The 23,870-nt window shown below is 29.4% G+C and overlaps 1 long non-coding RNA gene across 15 annotated transcripts; it reads left to right on the top strand.

Moving 5' to 3' along the window:
* The first annotated feature begins 14,112 nt into the window (after positions 1–14,112).
* Positions 14,113–20,940, top strand: LOC128395641 (uncharacterized). 15 transcript variants are annotated; one of them, XR_008326674.1, is made up of 11 exons: positions 14,113–15,044; positions 15,308–15,450; positions 15,654–15,992; positions 16,196–16,329; positions 16,615–16,686; positions 16,818–17,151; positions 17,296–17,495; positions 17,824–17,929; positions 18,008–18,321; positions 18,897–19,402; positions 19,507–20,940. It is a non-coding gene; the product is annotated as an uncharacterized LOC128395641 (long non-coding RNA). The 15 variants fall into 15 exon arrangements; XR_008326677.1 differs by lacking the exon at positions 19,507–20,940 and having other exon boundaries at positions 14,113–14,674; positions 14,771–15,044; XR_008326675.1 differs by lacking the exon at positions 19,507–20,940 and having other exon boundaries at positions 14,113–14,679; positions 14,771–15,044.
* The last annotated feature ends 2,930 nt before the right edge of the window (positions 20,941–23,870 follow it).

Here is a 23,870-nt window from a genome sequence, read left to right as displayed (position 1 = left end):
TAACTGATCAGATATTAATACAAATAATAATATGAAATTCAATGGTGATGATTATGATTATCGGGATGAGTTTGGATTAGTGGTTGTTCAATCCAGATTATACTGGCTTTACAGTTAATCAAGATACTAATCAATTTAATTATGCATCATTAATGTTGCTATTTTAATCAATTTACAACTACAAAGGTGATTACAATTAAACATTGGCTGATTGTAATGATAATTGTATTGATTTAATCAAAAATGTCGGACTATTGCATTTGTCATTTAAAATGCAAACTGATAAACCCAAAAATAGCATTTGAATTGGATTTAATTAGTTTTACTCTAATTACAATTAAGATTTTAATTACTTTCTTGTGGAAATCTAGACAATCAATTTGTTAATCAGTGTGATGATTAACTTAATCACCTTCGATCATCATTCCAGATTTAATCAAAGATTAAAATCAAAATGTGATGTTTCTGATTATCTAATTGATGATTAACTTAATCATGATTAGTTGATTGTGATATGATGTTAATTGTTTGTCCATAATTAATAAAACCTTTTGATTGTTTTGATTGAAATTGTATTATCAAGTTAATCTTCAATTATTAATATGATTAAAAAATCCTATGATTTTTAGGATAATCAACTAATTGTTGTTTTCTTTGATTCATTTAAATGTAATTACTTTTTTTTCTTGATTATTGTCATGTGAAAATTAAACAGAAAAAGTTAACTAAATTAGTTGCGGCTAATTAACAATTAAATCAATTGTTAATTATTGGTAATAACCAGAATATTATCTTGGTAACCTTATTAAAAACCGATTGAATCAAGTTTTTTTTTTCATTTTGATTCTGATGATTGATTAATTAACGATAACAATTAATATAATAAGATGATGATAAAGCTATACAACAATCAATGAACTATTTATTTGATTATCTTGATTAACTATTAATAGAAACAACCATTGAAAATAACAATAATAATGACAATGAGTGAAGTTAATTAATTGTAAAGGTATTTCCAGTTGATTGTTGAACAGTAAGTAAATCAAAATCTAAACTAAATTAGTAAAAATTTCAACAACAATTAAACATTGATTGGTTGATCAAAGTGAGATTTTTAATTTAATTTACCATTCAGACCAACAAGTTATCATCAATTTTAACAGTTTATCAACGCTTTGATTACAATTACAATTAACGAAACAAGTGAAAAAAAAATCAATTTGATTGTTATTAAATTAATGACAATGACTTTTGACTAGATTGAGTTGATTAAATTGTAATCAACATTGTCTCTGTCAAGTGAATTAAAGTTAATTGTTGACAGGTAATCAAACCTTTGTGAAAAATAACATTGTAATTATTTATCAAGGAAACATAATCAATGGGATGATTAAGGTTAATTAACTATTAACGAAAACGCAATTTATTTCCTGTAGAAACTTGATTAACTTTTACTATTACTTTAAATGGTCAGTCTCATATTCATATGATATTTTAAAACCAGAGTAGGTCAGTAATTGTACCAAGGATAGAGTATTACAATCAAGAATCACGCAATCATTGCTAATAGTAATTAACTTATTCTCATCATTAATCTAATCATAATCAACCTATGAAGTTAAATTGTTACGTGTCAATGTTTTTATCCATGAGAGCCGGAGATTAATAAGAGAAACGGATAAACGTTGACTAGAAAAACCGATTATTGTTCATCATTGTAACTGACCAACAATTGACTGACCATCACAACGAAAATCTTTCAGCTTTCCTCATCAATTATGATCATCGAATTTTTTTCATCTCTTAAATCATCATCATGATGATAATATCGAAGAGACTAAATTGTGTCCATTGAATTTCCGGATTTCCGTTGATATTTTCATTGATTCTCATCGGTTTTTTCACCCTCTTGATCCACATGGAAAATGAATTGTGATGTAAATGATTATCTCTCGATTATCCTCTTGATTGTTGAAAATAATCAAATCTTTTTCAATGTCAATATTATTGTTGATGATTGGATTAAGTAAAGATAAAGATTACAATGGCTATTTGATTATCCACAATGGCGATTGTATCAATTTGAAGGTGGGATAAAGTTTCACCAAAGGAGAAATTGACTTTCTAGAGTGAAGATAATGGATGATAACCATTGATGATTGTTGACTTTCTCTTCTGAGGAGATTAGTTAATTTTTCCATCATCTCCATCATCATCATCATCATCATTCTAATGATTATCATACCTGAGACAGAGTAGAGAGAAAAAGTTCTTTCGGCTACAAGTTCGATGAAAGATATAAAATTACCTGTAACCTTCATTATCTCCAATTGAAAATGAAAATTACAGTCAGTTAAAAGTAATAGAAAAGCGAGGAAAGGTGAAGATGATAATGATGATAGAAAGAGAAGAAGAAAGGAAACCGTGAAAGAAAGATGATGAAAGAAGATGAAGAAGCAATTGTAACTGTCATTTTGACAATAACGAAGAAGATGATAATAATAATGATATGGAATTGGCCTTTACCTTTGAGAGAAGAGGAGAAAAAAGTTATTTTTTATTCTTCTCCAAAGAGAATAGTCAACACATTGTTTTCCTATTGATGATGATGATGATGATGATGAAGTAACAGGTAAGCATTTTATTTCTCTCCATCATCATCATCATCATCATCTCCATCATCTACTGTTGAATAATATTGCTCACGCATATTTGTCAGTTCTGCTTTTCTTTGCTGACCATTACTCTGGATGGTCTTGTATTCATCATCTAATTTGATTGTGATGATGAATGAATGAGTTGAAATGAATGAAGAAAAGCCAATCAATGAAATATATTATTTTCTTAAAGGTAAATCATGTTTAAAGGTGTATAACAATGTGAATCATATTACTGACCAATGTAGTGGACGTTGGTGATTTGTTAATAACATCAAACTAGATTAACCGTAACAAATCAAACTGATTCTGTGAGGTTTAAATAATCATATTTATAGTGAATAATAAATTTATTTCAATTGTTGATTGTGACCTTTGATTTAGATGAACCAGAATTCAGGGCAAATGATGGTGATGATTCAACAACTGAACAGAATCACAATTCAAATCATTAAATATCCTCTTTCTCACGTCACCTTTATCATCCTAATCATTATCATCATCTTCATCTTAATCAAATTGAATAACTAATATCAAACTATTTGTAATTTTAATTCAAATCATTGGGATGAATCAATTGCAATCAAAATAACCCATTGAAAAGTTTTTCAAATCATCAAAGGCTTAAATGTTTATCATCATCATCATTATCATTATCATCCTACTTAATCTGTATCATTGTGTAATAATAATCTTAACAAGGATAAGGTCAGCAACTGACCAACTGACCATTTAGTTAGCAAAAAAAAGTAACACAACAATTTGCAAATTGAATTGTGTTGATTAAGCTTCAAGTTTGCCTTTTTTTTTTAATTTATGATTAACAATAATTGTTACAACGTTATACTTTTTTTCTTGCTAATTTGAGATCACCTTAATTTGTTAACAACAATTTAAATCATGAATTAACTCACAATCAAGTTTATGCAACAATTGTGAGGTGAAAGGAACACAAAAAATGAAATGAAATGAAACTAAATTAAAAAATCATCGCGATTAAATTGTTGATGAAGTGATGAAAATAATCAACAACAATGATTATAATGATTACGATGAAAATAAACATCATCTCGAGTTAATCACAATCATTTATTAGCACGTTTTTGCGTGCTGGTTAAGAGGTGGAAGAAAATGTTAATAATTATCAACAATTAACGAGCAACAATTTAAATCACAATCAAAACACCAAAAAAAAAATTCAAACATTCAAACTTTAAGTATTTGGGATAATCATAAATTGTCATTATCATTACAATTTATTACTAATTGTTGAACATTTAACAGCTTCTGATTACTACTAATCATCATATTTGGTTATTGATATTCAGTTAATTTGATTGATAACAATTAACTTGTTCTTGATTGAAAAATAGTAAATAAATTGCTGATCAATCAATATCAACCAACACAACATTGTTAACTTTTTGATAATTACAATTAACTTGACAGTTAAGCTTAATTAGTTAATCTTAATTTGGATTAAATTAATTTTTCCTTTAACCTTGATACTAATACTTTGAAATGATTATATAATTATTGATGTTAAAATATTTAATTTAATGAATTGTTAACAGCAACAATTAACAGAAAATACAAAATAATAATGAAAATCAATCAATTATTTAATTGTAAACATTATTAACAAATTGATTGATAAACTTAATCAAGTTTTCATTAAAGTAAAAGTATATATATAAATTAAAACCTCACCTTGATTATTAAATTAATGGTAAATGTTTAATAAAGTAAATCGTTAAATTATCGTAAATTGTCAACTAATCATTGATTGTAACAGTAAAGTAAACAGAAAAGAATTTAAATTAATTGTAATCAATTGTTCAATTAAATTGTTTTGTAACTTTTAGAGACACAAGAATCAACTTTAATCAGTCACTATTAATATATTACAAAGTTTAATTTTGTTTACATTGGGAATTGATTATTATTATGATTATATAAATTGTTGAGAAACTTTGACAGGAATCAAATTAAATTAAATCTACAGGGTAATTCAGTTCTGGTGAAACATTTATTACCCTGAAAGAGGAAACAAAACAATAGGATAACAAAGAGAGAGAGAGAGAGAGAGAGCAAAATGATAACAATTCAATTTCCATCAGAACTTTTTAGAACTTTTTTTTTCGTCGAATTTTTTTTATGCGAATATATTTTTTACAGTTCTATTCCAAAGTAAGTGAGATTTATCATGAATTCGGTGTTTACTTTATTGAATTGAGAACTAATGTCAAGATAAGATTTTAATGTTTACCACCCTGAGGAAAACCCACCCTCTCAAGAATCAGGTTAACTCTCAATGAGAAAGTGTCTATTGAATGTCTATTAATATCAAAAGCGATACAATTACAATGGGTGTTACCACTTTGACGGATAAACGTGAATCGTGTTTACGTTTATTTTTTATTAATCCAACACACACAAACACTAATCCACAAAGATAAGAGATGAAGAGATTAGTGAGAAAAGAAAAGCAAATCTTACCAAAAAAATTGTGTATCTCGATCAACAACAACTCTCTCAAACCTTTTAACATGGTTATCTTGTTGATCGCTTGTGTGGTTATCATGTTGGTGTTTACAAATTGCGAGGGTTGAAAGTTGTTGATTTTTGGGTGGTGAAAGTGATAAACAAACTATCATCATCATCATCAACATCTTTAATGTATTATTAAAGTGGAAAATGTGGTTTTTTTTATGCTGATGGGAAAATAGATTAAAAAAAAGTGATACCAACAAACGAAGTGTATTTATCCCCACCAAGCACCTTACATGATGAAAAGTGCTAATAATTAGAATCTATTATGTGTGTCAAAGGTAAACAAATTGCTCTCGATAAACAATATTATCAAATTTAATTTTTTCGCATCTCGATGCAATTTCATGGGTCCTCTCTCTCTCTCTCTCTCTCTCTCGATCCCGCTTTCCTTGGGGTGGGTTTTAGGCTTAGTGGTTCCTCTGGCGATTATTAGTTTTATCACTTTGTAATTTTGGGCTCTTTTAAATCAAATAGACTCTGGGAAACTTTGACATACATTCAATATTTTTCTTATGTTTATCAATCTTAATGCATATGAGTTTTTTATTGTTTACAATTGATGTTGATCGCTGCAAGATTTTTTGTTTTTTTTTGTGATGGTTGTTGTTGTTGATGATGATGATGATGTTATTGGTGATGATGCTGATAATATTGTTTTTGTCAAATAACATGAACAGCATTTGTGAATGTAAATTTCACACACATGAAAATACATTAAATGAAAAGATGAATTTTTCTCTTAGCTAATTAAGATTATCATAAGAGGTCCAAGGAACTGAAATACTATTAGGATTTTAGTGTGAAAGTAAAGTAGATTAACATAGAGAGAAAATGAGATAAAGATGAGGGTGTAAAGTGAGAGAGATTTAAGCTCTCTCATAACCTACAATGTTTGAGAAAGGATGAAGATGAGGGAGAAGATGAAATTATTCGAGAGAGAGAGAAACCTGAGAACTGTAATAAAATTTGATGATGAAAAATCTTTGAGGTTGGGCAGTAATAATGATCTTTAATGGTCAACGAAAAGCAAATTTAACATTGGAAAGTGACCAGATACTTTTGATGATGATTAGACCGTGAGAGAGGAGAGTATGATGAAGATGATGATAAGGAGGAGGAAGATGAAGATGATGATGTTGATGATATAATGAAAAAAGTCATCAAAACAAACGGATGTTACTTTTTCACTTTTTCCATGTTAAAAAACTGGAAACTCGCAAGTGTAACTATTATAACATTCTGACAGTTTGTGACAGTTTTATCATCGAGTGTTTATTTTTCTTGATTGTTTGTTTATCCTAATAAATTATGAAATAGTAACTATTTCATTTTATTGATAGAAATTGATGTTTATAAACATGATATCAATATCTAATGATTGTTGTTGATTACATTTCCCTCATCCGTTATGATGTGTGGATAAAGATGAAAAGTTCATGATGATGATAATTGTTGGAATGATGATGATGAAAAGAGAGATAATATTTTCTTTTGATTGTATTAGAACATTTTTTTTTCATCTTCTTCTCATTTTCAACTGTATATTCAGTGATGATGAAATTATCTGTTGATTAAATGGTTAATCATGATGATGAAATTGAATTTATATATATAAACGAGCAATGAATCAGTTAGATAATTAGTTTCAATGAGAAAATGAGAGATGAAGATGATGAGAAAGAAAAGAAAACTTTTTCCTTCTTCTCTCAATTTTCCTCTTCCTATTTTCTATGTACACTTTACTCTGAGTATGGTGAGAAGAAGATGAAGATAAAGATGATAATGAGAAGAAGAAGAGTGAAAAATGTGGTCAACTGAATGGAGGAAAAAAAAGGAGAGTAATTAATGTTAATATTATCATAAGAAAACAACATGATGATAAATAGCCTGAGGGGCTTGAACCCATTGAAAAGTATTAGTATTTTGGTGGTTCCATTGAGTTTGAATGATGTTTGTTTATATAACATGTAACCACGGGAAAGAAAATTATATTTATCCATATAACATGTATTAATTTGGTGTAATATTATAACAGTCAACAGGGATTAAATGGCTAAATTAGCAAAATGAACAAGTGATGAGGATGGAGGATGAAGATGAGAAGAGTAACAAATGTGATGAAGATAAGTGAGAGAGAGAGAGAGAGTTTGTGTTTATACATTTACACTCGAGATTAAGGTGATTCAAGTGATTATCTCGCTTTTACTGGCAAAGTGAATGAACAAAAAAAGGAGATAGATTGAAACTCGATTATCATCTTCATCACCCAAACATCATCATCATGTAATCGTGGATGAGGATGTGAAATGATTAATGGTGAGCAAATACAATGTGAGAGAGGGATAATGATAATGGTGATGATGGTTTGCTCATTTTCTTATTGATAGCCAATGATGATGATGATGAGAAGATGATGATAAATGTTTCCAAGATAATCAAATCAAATGATTTACATTAAACATTGAATATGAATTCATCATTCACATTAATTTCCACCATCATCATCTTAAGATGATGATGGAAAATCAGAATAACTTTAGCTTCTTTATCATCTTCATCATCATCATCTTCTTCTTGAACTGTTAATCCAATTCCATCAGACGGATAAAAGTAAACTTCAGGTAAGTTGTATCAGAAAAGAAGCACAAGAAAAAGGTGTAAACATAAGTTGATGAATGAGGATAAAAAAAAAGAGATTTTCAAGAGGATGAAGATGAGGAAGATGAAATAGGATTACGAAAGTATTTCATCCTCATCTTTCACCTTCTTCAGATTTTATCAACTCTCTCACTTTACTTGTAAGATTTTAAGTCTGACACTCTGATGAAATGATGTTTGTTGTTGTTGTTTTTCATTATAATTCTGATTCTTACTGATTAACTTTCAGCTTATTGAATTTAAAGCTTACCTGATATTTTTTTTTACCTGAAAATCAAATACAGATTCAAAAAGCTTTTCAATTGTTAAGATAAACTTTTTTTTCTGCTCTTGATTAAACTGTAATACAAACACATACACAGAAATATAATATATTACAATATGATTATTGTTAAATCATTATAATCATTACAACAACAACAACATCGTCATGATGATTATCATCGTTAGAGCAAAAAAAAACATAATAAATTGTATCATCATCTTAATGATAATCATGATGATTATGATGATCGTTATTATCTTAACAACCTTGACTCTTGTTACCTGGACCCAAGGAATGTAAAGGTGAGAGAGCATAAGAAAAAAAAATAGAATAAAAAAAACAAAAATCGAATTGGTTATTATGATGATGATGATGATGATGAGGATGAAGATGAGGATGATTATTAATGTAGTTAAGGGTAGGGCATTCATCATCTCGTTAAGTGGCCTTTGAGCTTTGGGATACCCTCTTTAGGTTGTTTCACCCACCACCAAGGTCTTACCTTTAGGAGGAGGAGAGGGGATGATGATGAGGAAGATGGAGAGAGAAAGGTTGACTTGATGAAGATGAGGTAATGTTGTGTTCATGATGATGATAAATCAATGGCTGGTCAGTTTTTCATGTCCATTTGATATTGAAACTCTAATCACAATCAATGGATATTTTTTGTTGACCATTGGAATCAATTCATTTTTTTTTCTTCTTCTTCTCTTTATCTTTCAATGAACAAAAGATTCTCTTTCATTTGATTTCGTTATTATTTTGATTGTTATCATCATCTTGATAATGATTACTATTACTTACATGGTGCTCACACTGGGAGTAGATGATGGTTGTGATTATGGTGGGAGAAGATGTTGATTAGTGAGGTGAGAAAAGGAGAGAAACAGAGTAACAGAGAGAGTGAGTGAGTCGGTTCTCACTTTGAATTAATGGATAGAATTGGATAAATAATAAGTTGAGAATTTGAGAAAACTTTTATTATCATTATCATTAATATTATATTAGAAAGATTCAATCTTTTCTCTCTCTCTCACCTTTATCAGAATTTTTATCATTATCTTTCTCTCTTTCTTTGCTCTCACTCTTCAGGGGTTCTCTCTCAATCTGTTATATTATTTTCTAACATTAGTATTCATCAATGATTAGGGAGAAGAAAACTTTTCATCATCATTATCATCTCTCTTTCGCATCATTATTTAAGTATAACGATGATAATAAAGAGAGAGAGAGAGAGAGAGAGAGAGAGAGAGAGAGAGAGAGATGAAGAAGAGATGAAAACCGTGGTCATTTCTGTGGCCACTCTTACAAAGATTTTATTCTTCATCATCATCACCATTTGGGTGCCGTTAAGGGAGAGAGTAAATGAGAGAGAAAAGATGAATATAAGATGAATCTGTTTTTCCAATGGAATGACTTGTTTCTCTTTGTTTTTCATCTTCATCTTCATCTCTCTCTCTCTCTCTCTCTCTCTCTCTCTCTCTCTCTCTCTCATCATCATCATCATCCCTCAATTGGCTGATAGGTTATTAGTAGAAGGGAAAAACAGGCTCAAAGTATCTTCATGTTCTCATCTATTCCAATCTCCTTCAGGATGAGAAACTGAGCAGAGAGAGAGAAAAGAGGCTATCATAGACAGAGAAGAAGAAGAGAGTGATAAACACTCCCTTTTTTGCACCAAAGTAGTTTCATCTTCTCCTCTCCATCATCTCTCTCATCCCTCATCAAGTTTATCTCATATATAATTCTGACTCTGAACCTTTAAGAAAAAAAAATGGAAAACGTGATCAAGGAGAGGCTAAGGGATCCAGCGGTGGTGTTGTTGTTTATTAGATAACTTCAACTTTTACCTCTCTTCTTCTTCTTCTCCCATCTCATCATCATCCTCATCATCCTTGTCTTCATCTTCTAATTCGTTTTTCTCCTTGTTGTTTTTTCTTCTTCTACCTTTTCTCTTGCAAAAGTGTATAATTTAAGTATTGGTTCTTGTTTGTTGTTTTTTTTACCGAAGATGATGAAGGAGATGAAGGTGAAAACGATGGAGAGCAAAGTAACCTCAATATTAGCTTCTTGACCTCCTCCCCCTCTCCTCACCTTCTCTCTCTCTCTCTCTCTCTCCCTCTCACCCTCTATCATCTTCTCTATTTCATCATCTCTTTCTCTTCTCTCTTTCGCAAACAAGTGATTTCGCAAAGGTAAAAAATCAAACTAGCCTCAAACCTCACCTTTCAGAGTAATAATATTACGCGTAGAGGAAAATAATATAATGAGCTATTACCGAAAGAGGGAAAAGGAAGACAGAGTGAGAGAGAGAGATGATGATGATGATGATGATGATGCGAAGATAAAGAATCAGTAAAGTGAAATGATGATGATGATGAAGAAAAGTAAAGACTGACCTGTCAAAAACGAAAGACTATTTTTCACTTGTGGTTTCACTTTCTTTTTTACCCAAAACTGAACTTTCTCTGAACAAAGCTTTCTCTTCATCATCATCCTCATCATTTTATATTCTTCTAGATCAAAGTTATCATCATCTTCTTCATCGGCTCATCACGATTAAATCAGGTAACAACAACAACAACAACAACAACAGAACCCATAGATATTATAATAGATACTTGTTTTTTTATATTCTTTTTCTTTATGGATAAAAACTGAATTGGAATTGAAATGATAATGATAATCACTGAGGAAGATTTGATTCTTGAGAAGTAAAATAATAATAATAATAAGATGATGAAAGAGAAAACAACTTTTTCTTTTTCATGATTTTCTCTTTTTAGAACTTTTTTCTTCTTATTATTATCTTCTTTGTCTCCTATCATTATCATCACTCAAATTCATCAGAATAATAGTTAATCTATGATATTAATTCAGTTACAAGATTATCATGATTACTGATTAACTGAGAATTGAATTATTATTTTAATGAGAGTTTTTCATTTGAAAGTCTAAGCAAAATTTCAATCAAATTAATCGCAATCTAATATTTACCTTGATTGTTGATTGTCAGTAAGTCGTAAGTCAATCAACTTTGATTAATTGATTATCACATTGATGATGATCAATGGATTACGATTGATTAACGGATAAGACATTTAACTGATTACAAGGAGGCAAAAAAAATAAATAATTTACTGGATTAAAAGGTTAATTAAATGTTGATCAAATACTATTTTTAGTTTGCAATTAAAGTAACAATTTATTTGCTCAACAATTTATTGACTCTTGATGATGATTTACTTTTATTGATTCAGTTTCATGAGTTTCAAACATGATGATTTTATATATACAAGGGGAAAAAACAATAGAGAAGAGGAAAAAAAAAGTTCTGATGAATTTTCATCTTTTATTCAACTGAATTTTTCACCGAAATTTTCATTTTTTTTTCTTCTTCTTCTCTTTTCCAATATAATAACATCAGAACTTTTCTTCACCCTGGAATCCATGTGATCTTTGAGAACAATAATAACATCATTGAATAGTTTTCTTGGCGGATTAGGGTGAAATCTATCATGAAGATAAACGATAGGGATAAAATAATATGAAATCGAATGAAGAAAAAAAATATTTTCCTCTCTAATATTAATCAATGGAAACTTTTTCTTCTCTATGGTTAACCAATTGTGATATTATTTCAACTGAAACATGATGATGATTCCAATGATTCTCACCATCATGATGATCATCATGAAAACCAGTTCATATTATCAGGTAAACATAAATTTTCATCTTTATCTTCATCTTCATCTTCATCTTTTTTTTTACCTTTTTAAAAAGTTACTTTTTTTTACTTACCTGTCATCAGATTTTTTTTACAAAAATGTTTTTACTTTCATCTTTTCCTAATCTAACTCAGGATCATCTTCCTCATCCTCATCCTCATCATCATCATCATTTAGTAATTGATGTTTGATTTAATTGATTGCGATAAGTTGGAGGTATAAATAAATCAGATCATTGATTAATCCATGAAAAAAGTTATATAAGTTATCAGGTAAAAGTTTTTGAAAACTTTGATTCGTAAGGCAAATGTAATAATAAATCAAATTGCAATTAATGTTAATCATATGCAAAAGTGATAATAAGACAATTAACTAATTGCAAGAAAACTAATTCTTTATTACCTTTGGGCTTTGGTAAATGAAACAATTTCCTAAATTTCATTTTAAACTTTGATTTTAAAATTGATAATCAACCATTGAGATCCTTATGATTTATTTACTTTAAATTGATTATCTGTTTATTAGTTTCTTAATTATCTACCTATCAGATTAATTTCCATGATAATTACATGATGATAATTGAAAAGTTCATCACCGATGACTGATTATCAACAAGAAATTTGAACAAGAATAATTTTCTCCATACCAAAAGTTATAATAATAATCATCAGATTGGAAAATTACTCCTGTCAAATAATCATCAATACAATTAACCAACTAAATTACCATAAATTAACGTAATTAAGTGTATGACAATTTTCTTAATTGTTTACAATCAAATTTAGATAGAAAACAAAAGTTAATTAAGAAGAAGAAAAAAAAAAGTTTCTTCCAATTTGATTTGCTCTTGTTTCTCCTAACATACTTTTTTCCGTATACATGATATGTGATATTAACCTGAACTAATCAACAGAAATCAATCAATTTTTTTTTACTTCTCTACTTTCATGATAATAATCACAACTTGTTGATTGTTAATTGTAAGAAATTAATCTGATAGTAAATTGAAAAGAATGAGAGAGAGAAAAAGAAATCAAATGAAAATGATTTTGTTAAGAATCAAAATTTACCTTTTTTGTTATGGTAAAAGTTTCGGGTTATCATTAAGGTTAATAAATAAAAAAGTTGATTCGATATAAATATAAACTTGTTACTGGATTAAGTAAATTGCTTACAGTTTATTCATTAAATTGCTACCAAATTGTAATCATAATCATAATGATAATCTTAATCACACCCGGTTTACATGATTATTTCAATTGATTGTGTAGCCTTGACCTGAGTACCTGAAGAAATGAATGAAAGTTTGTTTAGTTTTTTTTTTCTTGGTGAGAAACTAAATCAAACTTTTTAAATTGTTAATTTAGTTTTAATGATAATCAACTACAGCAACAACATTTTCAGCTACTGATTTGATTTGATTTGATTTAGTTGATTTTCACAGTTTCTTACCTTCAGGAAATATTATATTCACTCTTAAATCATGTCCAGTTTAAGTCCGAAAACTTGATTAACCATTTTTGTTAAATTGTTGTAACAATTAAACAGACAAACTTTTGATTCGCTAAAAGAAATCAAATATTAACCCAATTTAACTTTTCCTTTTTTCTTATCGTTCATTATTAATCAACTAATTACTTTCCATATATATATATACATATAATACAATGTATTCCACTCATAACTGTCTAATTGTTGACAATTAACTCTGTTTGATTGTTTTACTTACCGATTTTAATATGAATAATTTGTTAATTGTCAAACCTAATTAACTCTTTAATATGAGAGAAATGAAATTCACTAATTTAGTAACAACAGCAGCAACAATTAAGCAAAAAGAGAAAGAGATTCTTTAATTGTGAGAGAAAAAAAATTAGCAAATTCTCTCACATTAACAATCTAATCTAATTTAATTAACTTTGATTAGTGAATTTTGTTTCTTTTTTTTCAAAGATTAAGATCACAATTTATGTTTAATCATTGGGAGAGAAATGAAAACAAACCGGATTTAGAGATTGATTTTCACCTTCCGAAAATAACATGTACAATTAATTGTTCTCTCATTTGATTAGAATTTTTTAATTACAAAAAAAAAGAAAAATTTTTTTCTCAATTAATTGAATTTTTTAATTTTCGATTTAATTGATTTTCTAATCGATTCCACCAGATGGCGCTGGTGAAATTCGAAAACAATTAACCGGCAAATGAGAAACATTTGAATGTTGATTGATTTCTCATCAAATTTTTTCTCTCTCTCTTTCTCTTAATTACATGAATTTCTTATTTCTTTTTCTAATTAATTAATTGTTCTTTCCTGTTTTTAGAATTTCGTGTGATCATTAATTAAAACAGTTCTCTTTCTTCCCTTTGATTGGAAAAGATTTACTTCCAATCTAAAGAGAACATTTTCTCTCTAGAAAATGGAAGAAAAAAAGAAAAACTCTCATGGCTCATCTTCCTCAATTTCTTTTCCCTCTCTCTCTCTCTTTTTCTCTCTTTGTGAACTTGACATTGTCAAGTGATTTTTACTGTTATTTTTATGGTTATCTGGTTTTTAATTTGGTTCCTTGTCTTCCCTGTTTCTTATTTTACATTTAGATCTTCTTCTCCTTCCGAGTAATAATCTTTGGCATTCACTTTCCCCCTTCTTCGTCTTTGGTTACTAAGCGTATTTAGAATTTGGTTATAGACTCTCTCTCTCTCTCTGGTTTTCTATTACACCTTGGATCATTTTCTTCACATTTCCACTTATCTTTTGGACTTGAAAGACTCTGGAAACTGTTATAATGTCTCATGGAACGAGATATTTGGTCTGGTTAAGATGAAATGAATCTCATTGACTTGAATAATCTCTCATGTCATTCTCTCTCTCTCTCTCTCTTTCTCTTTTTCTCTCTGATACCCAGGCTCTTGTTTCCATATTTTTCCATTGGCAAACATAAATTTCTGGTTCTCTTTTTGGCTTTCAATTGGTTCTTTCATTTTCTTTCTTCAAGTAATTGTTTTTCCTCGTCCAGGGAAACATATTGTTGAAATTGAAGAGAAAAATTGTAATACTTCTGGTTCCAAGTTCTTTTCTTTCTCTCTCTCTCTCTCTCTTGCTCCAAATCTTGAGATTGAAATGGAATCATTTCAGTAGATATACACACTTTTCTTCAATAACCCAGAGCAACGATTCAGGTAAATTTTAAAGTTCAATTTTAGTGTTGACCAATTTTATCTCTTTTTCTCTTCTCTTCTATTCCAACTATTAACAAGCTTAAAGTCTGATTGTTCCACAATCATTTGTAGAGATAAACATTACATACAAGCTTCTAATCCCTTTTCCTGCTAATCATTAACTTTTTTCTTCTCTCTCTCTCTCTCTCTCCATCTTACATCATTTCGTTTATATGTTTTTTTCATCTCCTTTTTTTTCTAATTTTTTTCTCTTCTCTTTTCAGTTTCAATTCTTGCCCACCTTATATTCTGCTCTTTTTAAAGGCAACAAACAGACCAGAGGGCTTCTCACAGCAGGACCAAAGCTTCACCAAAATTGATCTGCCATCAAGACAGACTTCTTAATACCTGAGGCGAGAAAAAAAACGTAAGACAAGCACAATGAAATGCGATGCTGGTCAGACTCAAGGAGAAGGAAAAAAAAGAGAGACGTTCATAATGTTAGCCCATCAGCCTTTTTTCTCCATCTTCTCATTTCTTTCCCTCCCTTTTTTTATCCTCATCTCCTGTTTTTCTTTTTCTATCTCTTGTTTTTTATCGTCATCTTATTTTCTTCTCTTTCTTTTTTAGCTAAACTCTCTCTCTCTCTCTCTCTCTCTCTCTCTCTCTCTCTCTCTCTCTCTCTCTCTCTCTCTCTCTCTCTCTCCGTTTGGAACATCCCTACGAAAAGAGCTCTCCTGAAGACCGGTCCTTGAGGGTGATAAAAAGTCTCCAACCGAGGATGAGAGTGTTTCTATCATTATACTTATCATTTGCTACTCTTTTACATTGGTGGAGAATCTTTATAAACAAGAGAAAAAGAAATGATAGTTTTTAAATACTCACCTTAGGAAAAGATATCAACGGAGGCTGAAGAAGGAGATGATGATAATTATGATAATGGGATAGAAAGAGAGGAAACTGAGAAAGGTAAGATGAAAAATCTAACAAGATTGTGGCGAAAAATAATATCCTGGCCAAAGAGTAAAACTTATTATTATCTAATGTATTATGTATCCAATACGAATACATCAACATCTAATGAAAGACATAATAAGTTTACTTAGATTACCTTTAATCACTCGAACAGTTTATCACTTTTTTACCTTTTCTTTTTCTCGTTCTCTTAACAGATCAATTGACAGATTAGAAGACACCTTGGTCACCTCAAGAAGATTCTCTCTTGCTCTCTCATCTTCTCATCTTTATGTTTTCCTCTTTTTCAAGCTACCTGTCAATTCAATCAATATATTTTTCTCATCAAAAGGTCAGTCAAGAGTATTAAGAAAATGGATAAGAGAGAAATTAGAATCTCATAGGTAATATTTCAGGTGAGATCTTATAAGAGATTAACCTGGAAGATTCTTAAAGATCAGTTACCCGTTAATTACATTTAAATTAGTGATTTTGGTTAATTAGTTATTCTTTCTCATTACAATTATCATTTTAATTCTTACTATACTTTTCTTATGAATAATACTAATCTTTTTATCTCTCTCTCTCTCTCTCTCTCTCTCTCTCTCTCTCTCTCTCTCTCTCTCTCTCTCTTTAGCCCTAATGATTCTGTCAATCAAAAAGACCTTTGCAAGTCTTCACTGAGCAATTGGAAAACATCATCAACATTGTAATTATCATCATCTTTTTTATCATTTTGCACGATTTGAGTTTAAACACAATTGCAGAAAAACAAGAAAAATTCAAGCAAATTGATAATTTATAAACTCTCTCTCTCTCTCTCTCTCTCAACATTGGTAGAATAAAAAGAATTGATTAGTTTGGAGAAAAAGGTAAACCTTGAACCTTTTCTCTTATTCTTCATCTTCTTCTATGTAAAATGAACTCATTTTCTTAGAAGATAAATCAATTCGTTGTGGAAGTTTGTTGATGAATTTCAATGGAAGAGAAAAAAGGTTAAAGTAAATAAGTAAAAGAAGAAGAGAAACAAAAAAGGAAATGATCAATAGGAAGATGATGATAGAAAGAGAAACCAAAGAAATGAGGCCAATAATTAGACCAAGTCCACAGTTTACCGTAACGGGGTAACGTTAGTGTGAGTATTGATGATGATTATCATTAGCAGCTCACTCAGGTAAAAACTTTCAATTCATTTTGTTGGGAAAATAGATGAAGAAAACAAGAAAACCACTGATGGGTTTTCTTGAGGGTTACGCCCTTTCTAACATGTTCCCAAATTATTTTCTCTCCTTATTTTTTTTTCTTTCTTTCTTTTCAGTTAATTTTCAGCTTTGCTTATTCACGATTTCTGCATTTTCCAATCAAAATGATGAAAATTTACAAGGAAAACGTCACCGTCACCCAACTGTGAAATGAAGGAAAAATGAAGAAGATGAAAATCATCATCACCATCAAGCAATAAAGAAGGAGGAGAAATCAAGCTAATAATATGAGACCTAAAGTGATATGTATTTATATGTAAGTTCAATGGGCAAGTAAAGAAAGAGAGAGAGAGAGAGAGAGAGAGAGCTAAGGCCTAGGTAAGAAGAAATTTTTACCTTAATGTTCAACGAACTGTTTCGTTAGATATAAATTTGATTATGAGAGAAGAGAGTGAGTGAGCTTTACCTGTCAGGAGAAACTTTTTAAACCGGATCAACATTTATGATAATCATTTGCATGGTTCATATATTCATTATGTCTCTCCATCATCAACCTCATCACTTCACCTTAACATGGTCAAAACTTCATCATCTTATTTCTTCCTCTCTCTCTCTCTCTCTCTCTTTTCATTATCCCAACACAGTTAATAACGATTAAGGTAACTGGTTACTTTTTATAAATAATGTTTACCTTATTAACCTAAGGTAAAAAGCTCACTTATCATATTGAATGAGAATTGAGCCAAAAAGGTAAAAAGATTTGTTTCAACATTGTACCAATATTAAAAAAAGAAAAAAGTTTTCTAATATATTGTGTTTATTTTACAGGTAAATCACATTCACGGACCCATCAGAATATTAAATAAGCACTTCACTCAAACGTCAACTCACAGGATAAAATTAAACGTCAAAATTTTGCTCATTTTGTTGATCATCATCATCATCATCATAATCCCAAGATAAATAGTGATAAGATGATTTATAATAATGGAATAACTTTTTTTTTCTTATTCCTCTTAAATCAGTTATTATTAATTATCGGTAAAAAAAGAGGATGAGGATGGAGATAAACTGATAAATAAGATGATGAAGAAAGAGACACATGAAGTTACCTGGATTTTGCGGAATAATCATCTTGGAATGTATTGTTATCAATTTTTTTTTCTATTCTATTATAATCTAAAACCATACTAACACCATCACCATCATCATCATCATCATACTAATCACTATAATACTGCTAACTAATAATAATAACGATGATGATGATAATCATAATGAATTGTAGTCAAAATTGAATAGTTGAAGAGAAAAGGCCCAAAAGCTACTTCATCAAACAATTTACAGTTTGATTTCAATTGCGAGAAGTACAAAACCCAATTTTTCATCTTACAATCAACAATTTAGTTAATAGTTTGTTGATCAGTAGATTGATGACTTTTGCATCAAACACTATTTAGAAAATGAGGTAAATCAAAGCTCAACAATTTAATTTCTATTCTGTTCTGGACTTTGACTATCGGTCAAGTTTATTTTATATATATAAATTTATCATTATCATCATCATCTTTTTTATCATTTTCTAATTTATTTATTCGTATTGATGATGATGGAAATGATGTTAAATCATTTAAACATTTTCTTTTGGGACTTGATTTGATTTTTTGATTCGCTGACGATTCTAATATTTTCTCTTTCTTTTCTTTCTTTTCTTTAGCATTAAATATTAATACATCGCTATCGTCATCATCGTTTTTTTTATTGGTATATCGAGGAAAAAGTAGTTTAGAAAATGGAGTCACGGAAATAATCATCAACCATCATCATCATTATCATCAGAAAATGATACTTGATGATCAGTTAGATTTTTTCGTTCACATGACATACTAGAGAGAGAAAGAAAGAAAGAAAGAGAGAGAGAGAGGGTTATCCTTGAAAAACACTTAAGAATGAGAAAAAAATCGGAAAAAGTAGTTCGATATTTAGTTCATGTTCTAATCCGTAAACATGATGTTATTCAGTAGCAAAGTCTGAGAAGATGAACTGTTCACGATAATGAAATGAAGTAAAAAAAACATGAAAATGATGATAAAGAGATGGTAAAGGATATCAGAGTAACAGGATATTCACATTTACAACATTCACTCGTGGAATCAGTTTAACATGATCATTACGAATGGACAATCATCATGACCGAGAAGAAGCAAAAGTTGCAAATGAAATGTAATCATGACGATCATCAGTGAATAATAACATAACGTGTATTTGTTGTAAAATTTTCTTCAATTTTCTATGTTTCTCTTTCTGTGTTCATTAATATTGTAAAGAAAACAGAAAGTTCATCTCACAGGAAGAGACGAAAAAGAAGAAGATGAAGACGAACCAAGAAAAGTAGAGAAAACCTAAGAAAGATACAAGGAAGAAGCAGAACAACATAAACAAGAGAAGAGAGAAAAGAGAAAAAGATGAGGATGAGAGAGAGAGAGAGAGAGAGAGAGAGCAAAAAAAGGCAGAGAAGAAGAAGGAAGTTTGTTCTCTATTCTCATGCTGAACACATATTACTTGTGACAATACCTTTTCCCACTCCCACTTTCCACCCTCGATTTTTTTTCTTATTCATTGTAAATATTTACTCACAGATTCTTGGGTTTTTAGGTTGCTGGAAAAACATACATTTCTCTCAGTGTTTCCATGGACAACAGTAAATATCTGACTGTTTGTATTAATATCATTCAGTTTCTATTGAGATGATTGCAGAAAATTTAACAATAAGTAACCATTTACAGAAAGAGAGTAAACCAAGAAGATGAAGATAATATTGCAAATGTCACTTTCTTTCTGACTCAAAGATGATTTCATCTTATTCCTGATGACATAACATATATTACATTCCCTGTTTATCCTCATCACCAACAACAACAACAATGACATTATCTTATATCACCAATGTGACACATAAAAATTTACTACTTTATGTATACACACACACACATATGATGATCATTATTATGTATAACTTTGAGTGAAACAATTTCATCTTAATCATCATTTCATCTTGCTCATTTATCCCTCATCTTTTATCACTCAGCTCAATCTTCATCATCATCATCATCATCGCCATCCTAATGTCTATATATGTGAATATATGTTTGTTAATTTACAGAAAAAGGTGAAACTTTAAAGGAACAACAAACTTGAGCTAAATAATGATCACAACTAAACTTAATTAACAAGGTTAACTAACATGATCAGGATCATTAATTGATAACATTCAAAATAGACCTTAATTAAAGGTGAATTGAAAAAAAACCTTCTCAAAGCAAGAAAATTAATGTTACCAAAACAAAAGCGCTTATATTTTATCAACATTAAATTAACTTTTAATAGTAATTGTAATCAAGATAATATATCAAAAACAATATCATCATCATCATCATCGTGAATTATATTCAGGTAACAACAATTTAGTTCAACTTTCATTAGTTGATTGTTAAGTTAATGGTTGATTATAAATGTTGATAAGGAACCGAAAATAATAATATTAAGTTAACTATCCAAGGTTAACTAAATCACACTTTCCATTGAGTGGAAGCCACAGCAATTTAATAATAATCAACACTGATCATTAATATTTAGATTAACAAAATTTTAATCACTTTTCGCAATTACAATTAACTTTTCTTGTTACCTTGTTGTTGTTGTTATTATTATTATTGTTTGATTGTAATCAATTGTAAGATCAATAACTTATTAATAAAAGATTGTGATGAAAACAAAAAGTTGTAATATTTTCATGTTAATAGTAATTAATATCTTATTAATGTTGATACTAATTAATTATTAAGTTAATGATGTAATATCAAGATTAGATTGTAAGTTATTTATCTTACTAATGTTGATGATTATATATTACATTTAAATATATCATTTGATTTGTTTACTGTGAGTTAATTATTGTCGTAAGTGAACTGAATTTATTATTTAACAATTAGTGATCTCTATTATTAAAGTGAAACCTTTGTAACCTTTAGGGATAAAGATGAAGATGAGGTTTGAGATGATGATGATGATAAATATGATGAAATGTTTCTGCCTGATTGAGCTTAATGATGATTATCAATGTTACCTTTTTTGAGCTCAGGTAAAGTGCTCATTGATAAGTTAACAAGGTAAATTTTATGATATCGTTGATGATGATGATGATGATGAGCTGAATGAGTGAAAGGTAGGATTTTGTGGAGAGGAAGATGAGGAAAACACATTAAGGAGTAAAAGTGAAAAAAAAGATACAAGGTACAATATAATGATAAAAGTAGACGATGATAATAATAGTAATGATGAAGATAATGATAATGATGATGAGGATGAAGGATAATAAGTGTAATGATATTTGAAGACAAAAAAAGTTGCTAAAAAAAGGTAAAAACTTTGAGAGAAAGGAAATGGATGAGAGATGAAAAGAGAGAGAGAGAGAGATTTGAATCACCTTGGAGATTTTTAGTGCTAAGGTAATGATGTGTCGTTGTTGTTGTTTGTGCAAAGTGAGAGAGTATGATGTACCTGTGATGATGATGATGATGATAGTTATCGTTAACTTAGTCTGTTGATGATAAAAGGTGAAGGTGAAAGGTAAACTTATACATTTGATTCTTTGGTTTTAGAAAAGTTTTTTTTGTTTCGTTGGTTTTGAGCTAACGATGAGTTTGGGTGAAAATGATGAAGATAATGATGATTGTCAAAAAAAGGAATACAGAGAGAAAGAGAGAGAATGTAAGAGAGAGAGAGAGACAAGAGGGCCAACGGTCATTACAACGAAATATTATCATGATAATATTTTTTTTTTCTATTTGTGGCCTCGAGAAAAGTTGAAACTATTTACCTGGTAAATGAGACCCAAGGAGCTAAAGGAAAGAGGGGAGAAAGAGCAACTTTAAAGTTAAAATCATTATCATCATCATCCAAGGATAGATGATGAGGATGATAAAGGTAGGAAGAGAGAGAGAGAGAGAGCTTCTGTTAATCATCTTCAATTTAGCAAAATAGTTTGGGTTTCAATGTGGCTTTTAACTTGATGTCTCTCAGGTCATTTTGGCTTCATTATTATTATCATTATCGTTCATTATTAGCATGATTATTACCTATCGGTGAGGAGCAGACAAAATTTAATCGTCAACGTTGTTAAAAATCATCATCATCATTAAATGAATCATCTTATTATTAAATTGCATTCACTTTGAAAAAAGTTTTTGATACATTTTTCAAATCAAAGTTAATTTCAACCAGAGGCCTCAGTTTTTATCATCAGGACTGAATATGAAGATGGAGATGATAAATTGTGTTTAGAAAAGTTGAACTTTTTTGTTATTTGTTTTTCGCTTTGGTGATGATTTTTTTTCTTCTACTGAATCGTTTGAAACTTGATTATCTTTACCATCATTAGCGAGCTACAATCAATAAATTGTCGCCTCATAATCAAATCTTAATGATAACATGAATGTAGATCCAAATCGCTGAGAAAAATTGAATTGGTTACAAGACTAAATTAGATTTCAATTGTTGGGATAATCATTATTATTATTAATCATCTTGACGATAAACCTTAACCTAGATAATATTTATCATCATCATCACCCAAAAGGAAGACAATAAACACAAGATGAAAAGATGAGGATGATAAGAGAGAAAAGAAGTAGAAAAAAAGTTCTTTTTTTTCCTCATTTGTATTCGATTGGTGAAAAGAAATGGAGAAGAAAAAAACAAAACTTTCTCTCCATTAATGTAACGGTAAATTGAATGAGAAAAACATATCAACTCTTAATTAACTTTACTCTCAACAATTTAGCTCAACAATTGACAAACAATAAAAGTAACTGTTAACATCGTTAAGTATAACAATTTACCTTTAACATTATCATGATTGCTGTTGGAAGTTTATTTTTTTAATATCTCATTTGATTAACTATTATCTTCATCATCATTAACCATGTTTAGCAATAATTATTATCCGCATCCTTTATGTATCATATGTATGAGTAATAAACTTTATCCGGAAATGAATTTATCATGATGAACATGATGATGATGAAATAAAAAGTTGACACTGTTGATATTTTTCATCATATGTTGATTGTTTTTATTATATTTTCTTGTTAGATAGCAAATTTCATGAGCATGTAAAAGCAACTTTATCATGTTGATTTTGATTATCACAGAAATGAAGTCTAAACAAAGTTTATGATATTATTATTACATATAAGCAGGATAATTATCATTATCATCATCATAGAGTGAGAGTGAGAGAGAGAGAGTTTCATCATGATGAAGATAATGACCAGAGGAAGACAATTGTTTGACCTTTTCCAGAGCATTTGGTGTTATTTTTTTTTGTCTCTTCCAGAATTTGCAATAGAGAGACAAAAATTCATCATCATTAGTGAAAACGTCCGGTTGAAATGATGATTATCATCCTGAACAGAGAGAGAGAGAGACATGATGATGATAGTAAAAACATTCTGTCATCTTATTGTTTCCATCTTCCTACATGATGATGATGATGATGAATAACCAACCAGGTAAGATAATAGATGGAGAAACGTATCAGATGAAAGTGAATCGGGTAAACAAAAAAAAATTAGATTCTTTTTCCTTTTCCGTTTACCTTTTCTACTTTGGTTTCTTGATTGTTGTAAAA

The sequence above is a fragment of the Panonychus citri genome, unplaced genomic scaffold (genome assembly GCF_014898815.1).
Source record: "Panonychus citri isolate SS breed McGregor unplaced genomic scaffold, ASM1489881v1 Contig00141, whole genome shotgun sequence".
NCBI lineage: Eukaryota > Metazoa > Arthropoda > Arachnida > Trombidiformes > Tetranychidae > Panonychus > Panonychus citri.
Note: the sequence above shows the minus strand (reverse complement) of the source record. Positions and strands in the feature narration are given on the sequence as shown.